We start from the raw sequence: 6,166 nt of genomic DNA, 5'->3' as shown, positions 1-6,166 counted from the left end.
TAAAGACCAGGCGTTTTAAGTAATAGGAATATACCCTTTGTGCATGAAGTCTGTATGTTTAGTCTCCTTTATAACCTCTGCAATACTTTGGAGGGCGAGGAGGAGGGGCGGAATGAAATCAATAATTTCACTTGCTCATCACATCAAAATAGAAGATAACGCCACGCTGTTCTCGTGGTCAGCGTGTCTGCTTCACAGTTGATAAGTTCTGTGTTCGAATCTTGGCTTTGGCCTTCCTGTGTGGAGTGTGAATGATCTCCACGTGCTTGCTCGGTTTTCACAGAATACGCTGATTTTCTTCCACATTCCAAAATCATAAAAACAAAATCGGTTTGTATATACGTGCGTATACTCAAGGTCAGGCAGCATAGGTTCCAGCTCACCTGCAGCCCTAATGAGGATAAGTGCTAAAGAAAATGGATGGGTGGATAAATAAGCATTTTTATATTTTAGTCATGCCAATTCTGGTTATCAAGACAAAGACGTGCTCAGCTAAGCATCATCATCATGTATGATTGATTTAATTGTAACAATGAAAGGCGCACCCCCCTCTTCGCATTTATAATTGCACATGCTTATCCTGAATAATTTATCAACATAGCATTCTTGATATAAAAGAGAGTATATTAAGATATTCAAAACCTAACTGTAATGTGCTTACTTGACCTCAAAAGTGACATGCCAGGAATATTAATGTTGTATAATTCTTAATCCTTGTTTTTGTGTTCTTTCTGCAAAAAGGACACTTCTATTTCTATATAATGAAAGTGACTTTACCTCGAAAGGAGGATCATAAAGTGATCTACTAAATGGCCACAATATCAACACAAAGAAAGACAGTAATCTGGAGTAAAGGAGATTAAACTGTTGTTGTTGTTATTCTCAATTGTAAAAAAGGGATAAGGGTGTGCACAGGAGACTATTTTTTTATTGTCATCTTCAGAAAAAAAGCAATTTCTACTTTTGTAGGACAAAATAATGCATAACAACCAAAAACCTTGTTAGTCACGACAACATGTATTGTATCCTATAATCCCTTCTCGTGCACCATTTGTTCGAAATGATTGCTGTTTTTTTTTTTTTGCAGCTGCTTTAATTATGATGCAAGAATCATTAGGAACAATAAGATGGATCTGATAGGGCCTAAACAATTTCTACACACACCACCTGCTTTTCTGATACATAGCACACATGTTTAAAAATGGACAAAAAGGTAAGTCTGGATTTATATAAGATTCAATTGCCGTGTCAACATGCTATCAACAAAATGTTTTCTTTTGAGTCTTAATTGTGTCCCTCCCTCCATTACTTGTATCTATATTTGACCCACTTTAGTCCTGGGAGCCTCACATAAGAAAACAAAAAACGGGATGAAAATAAGACACAATGTGCACCTTCTGAAGGAAAATGATTCCTGTTGTGTTGATGACCATCATCCGCAAGAGTCCTTTTTTATTTAAAGCTTGATGTTAGTGTAATTGGGACTTCTAACCACACAGTACATTGAAAGTTAATACAAGCTGATAAATGTGTAATGTGTGCTGAGTTTCATGCCGCTCCCAGCAATGCGCTTGCCGTTATCTTCGGAATAAAACATCAATCAATGTCGTCATGTCTGTAACGTCAACCACAACGTAACCCCCCCCCCCCCCCCCCCCCCGACACTGGACCCAGAGTAGATAGCGGTGAAAACATGGTCCATTCAGCAATTATTCACAGAGTCTTGGACTAATGGTGCTGTGGATGCACACACACAGCAAATGTAGGAAGTCAGTGGACCAGTAGTAATAGACCCCATACGGAGCATGTGTTCTTTCTGCTGTGTGTGTGTGTGTGTGTTGGTGGGGGTTGGAAAGTGCATCTCCTATAACTGATTCATGACGAGCACAAACATGTCTAATTATGAATCCAGATCATATCAGCGCAGGCCCTGTCCCTCTCCGCCCTCTCCCGCCTGAGCCCAGCTCCATATCAGGCGGATGAAAACATAACCTGTCACATTCCATCCCATTAAACCAGCTATGAACCATGTGGTCGAGCTGCACAGAGAAAGGGAGAGGGGGAGAGCAGTGCATCTGGGTTCACTCGGCACCCATGAATTATTCACCGTCTTTGGGCTAATTTTATTTTAATGTTAAAACGCTGACAGATATGCAAAGCGGAGCACAGGTGTCAAATTCAAGGCCCGCGGACAACGTACGGCCTGTGAAAAGGAGTGGGGTTGAGGCACCCGCATCCCCCTTGGGTCTGACGCAGGGCCGGAGCCAGAACGTGGCTAATGGGTGGGCCTGGAAAAAAATCAGGGTGGGCCTGAATATTTCTCTCACTGAGCACAATCCTCCTGCCCCGACACATTGTATATTCAAATAAAAGGACAAACTGAATAATATGAAGTTCAGATCTTCAGGAGAAAAACACAATTATGCCATTCTTAATATTCAATAAAATTAAAAAAAAAAACAACACAAATCAAACTTAATTCAATAATATAATTTACTAAGAATTGAAGAAGTTTTTTTTTTCATTAATCTCTCTAGGTGGCCGTTATCTTTGTTGTCAACCTCAGTTTTTCATGGAAACTGTTTATTGGTGGTTTAGCCCTGTTTTTTGGGGTTTAAAGTGGAAGTTAACCCAAACATGTTTTTCTAAAGAATATGTTCTATGCAAGCCCACTAGTTGAAACAAAGCATTCCGATAGATATTGAGTTTGTGGAATAAGAGTTAATCCACTTGTTTTTAGCCCTCTCCGGGGGCGGCCATTTTGTAACTTCTGTCGTCTGAAAATGACATCACAACTGCTCAGGGCTCAGGTAACGACCAATCCCTTACCGAACCAAACCAAGGTACGTTGTGAGCCGTGATGTGGCTTCACCGTTAAAACTGCCTCCCTGAGGGCACACTGCAGAAAAACACATTTAAATGTACATACATGTCCATGCTGCACACATGCTACACAAATATGTCGTGTAATTATCCTTTGTAATACCTCATGCATTAGAGCACCCGGGCTGAGCCCCCAAATCTGTGCATATAAATCCCATCAGCTGCCATTTTTATGTTCAGGCGGGCAGAGCAAGGTAATGACGTTGCACTCACTTGCAGTCATTAGCCCTGCTTAGTGCCGGGAGTTAACGCAAATTAAATGAAGTTAAGTACGTACATTAGAGGAGCTTGTTTCAGGAGAGCTTTTCCCTTTTTGCCGCTTGCAACTACGTGCCGCGTGCTTGTCCCGTCTACACAGGCCATACTTGCAGAAACATACAACATTATTACAAACACATACAAAGCCAAAGAAGAAGCAAAGTACTCTTTACTTTTCGATCAGTGGTGGGGGAAAAAGTAAGGTCGAATGATTTAATGTATTTATTTCGTCACACAGAGAATTTACATTATCAAGAGTCCTGTAATATTTTTTCCATTAATTTTGCCAATTTCCCCCAAATTGGTTAATAAAAATGTATTTATTCATTTTTCTAACTATTTTTCCATTAATTTATCTCAATAAATAATTGGTCAATTTATTGTAAATATTTTTTGTAAATTGATTAGTTGTATTTAAACTGATCTTAAGATTTGAAAACTGAAAATTGATCATTTCATGAACAACATTAGCAAGCATGGTGAAGCAGCATTTAGGTCAGGGATGCTCACACTTTTTCAGCATGCGAGCTACTTTAAAAAATGATCAAAAGTCAAAATGATCTGCCTACCAGGTAGGGTATGATTTGATTTTTGGTAGTGGATAGGTCCTACTCGCTACAAAAATGCAGAACATATATTCATTTTCAAATATATTGCGGATTCTTTATACGTATAATCTATGTACCTTGCATAGCCGCATGAGCCAATATTACACAACACAATTAACTATGAACATCTTTTTTTTTTTTTTAATGTCATGCGATGTACCAATGCAACCTTTGTGATCGACTGGTAGATCGCGATCGACATATTGCGCACCCCTTATTTAGGTGTCCTGCTACACGCAAATGGAATAAGATGCCAACAGAAGTGAAGTCATCCCCAAGTATGAATGCCTTTAAAACAATTTATTTATTTATTTTCACATTCCTTTGATTAAGACCTTTAAACATTTTTAAATTCAATTTCAGGAAGCGACTTTTTGTTTCCCCTTTGCTATCTAAATCTTTTGTTTGTAAATGTGTTTCAATGTCAATGTTATTTTTGTAATTTTAATAAGCTACTTTTGTTCTCGGACTCTTTCCTTTGCGAATTTGAATGTCTTCAACTGTTGTTTGTAAATGATTTTCGATGTTGTGCTTTTGGTTGTGTGAAGCACATTGAGTTGCCTTGTGTATGAAATGTGTAATAATGAATAAATTTGCCTTGCCCAAAGTTAGCCGGGTTAGGCTCCAGCTCACCCGCGACTCCAATGATAAGCGGAATTGCAAACGGGTGAATGGATGGGCATATTTGTCTCTGATGTTGGCGTTAAGTACTGCACTACTGGACACAGGTCAAAGAGAAGCAGGGAAATGTATAATCCCGTGTGCAACAGAAGTAACATACTAAAAGGACCAGTGGACAGGGTGACTGGTTCATTTCCTGTTCCATCCTATGAGATTTGCTGACATTGCGGATGGCTTTTTTCTTTCTTTTTTTTTTGTCGAAAAGAGGCTAACATGATGAAACTGACAATCTCTGAAATCCATTTGGACCTCGCTCAAGATTACATCTTTATCTGAGTGATTGCAGATTATTGTCCACAGAGAGGTGTGCTAAAGATGGATTATCCACTTGTTGGGGATGCATCTGACCCAATGGATACGAGCGTGCCAACCTCGTAGGCATTTGTGGGCGGGTCCCTGCCCCCACTTGTTTGGGATAACAGTAAAAGTGACACCAAAAACCTCTCATCCTCAGATTACCATGGTTAATGATTCAAATGTGTGGTCAGAAAATAAAGTCAGTAATTACAAATGCATTTAAAATTGATGCACTATGTGCCTAGCTAAAGCTGGCTAATAGTTTACCTTGGTTGTCTGTGACGTTTTTGTTTGTGCCGGATCCGTAAAGCCGTATGGACACATGATGTGGTATGCTTTGTACTACAAGCTGTTCCTTTTCTTCCCCATCTTTGTCTCTTCCCATTCTGATACAAATAATGTAATTCCCAGAGATAGGAATTCCATCCCAAGGACAGAACGTCCGTCCTGGACGGACGCCCATTTTGTGGATGGAGGACGAGAAGTCATTTAAAAAGGACGGACTAATACGGAAGTGGGTTTTCGTCCGTCCCACTATTCGGCCCTAACTGGGTCAAGTACTGGTTGATGTGTTGTGTTGGGTTCTTTTAAAAAGAAAGACCACTGTTGTCTTCCGTGATACCGCGGAACAACCATGGCTACAGCTTGCGCAACACTGTAGAGTGCTATTTTTCATGTGCGTTAACTCCCTGCAGTATTGTTCCCACAGGCATAGTCTGCCCTCTAGTGGACGCCCATTTCACGGATGAGAAAAGGGTGGATAACAATTTTGTTTTGTTAACTGTTCACATTGGGTACAAACCTTATCCATTTGCATGCCAAGTATGTCCTTGTCTGGGATGTCTCTAGAGCGTAAAAATCTATCCAAACCTGATGGGTCATGCCAGCTCCGACGTACACTGAAAGCTATGACTCAGAAGTGGAAGATGTTCATTCTCCTCCTAAAATAACCATTGTGCTATTTTGCAATAACAATTTTGATTGTGAAATAACACAATGCGAACCGACGGAATGTAAGGACGGAAGCGCTTCAAAAGGATGAGGACAGCTGGGGGATAGAGGATGATTATTTTTAGGAATAAGGACGGAGGGATGAAGACGGAAGGGTACACCCAGGTTGCGGACGGAGGATGGACCGGCAAAAAAGGGTAAGGTGTCCATCCCTGGTAATTCCACAAGATTGAAGCTTTTTGAAAGACTAGTCTAGTTTTCATTTTCTTAAATTTTGCCAGCGGTGTGCACCTTGTAAATCTTCTGTATTGACATTCATGAAGGCCTCTCTTGATTGTACATTTTAACAATACGTACTCCAGAGTATTCTTGACAGGTGTTGGACAAGTGTTGATCAAAGTTTTTTTGAAATTGCACAATCATCTGTGGTCAAGTCCCGCAACTTTTGACGTCGTTTGGTTCTACTTCTCCACTGCCATAGTGTACCA

Source organism: Filicampus tigris, chromosome 13 (genome assembly GCF_054856515.1).
Source record: "Filicampus tigris isolate MCC_2025a chromosome 13, RoL_Ftig_1.0, whole genome shotgun sequence".
In the NCBI taxonomy this organism is placed as follows: Eukaryota; Metazoa; Chordata; class Actinopteri; order Syngnathiformes; family Syngnathidae; genus Filicampus; species Filicampus tigris.
This window is presented reverse-complemented; position numbering follows the sequence as displayed.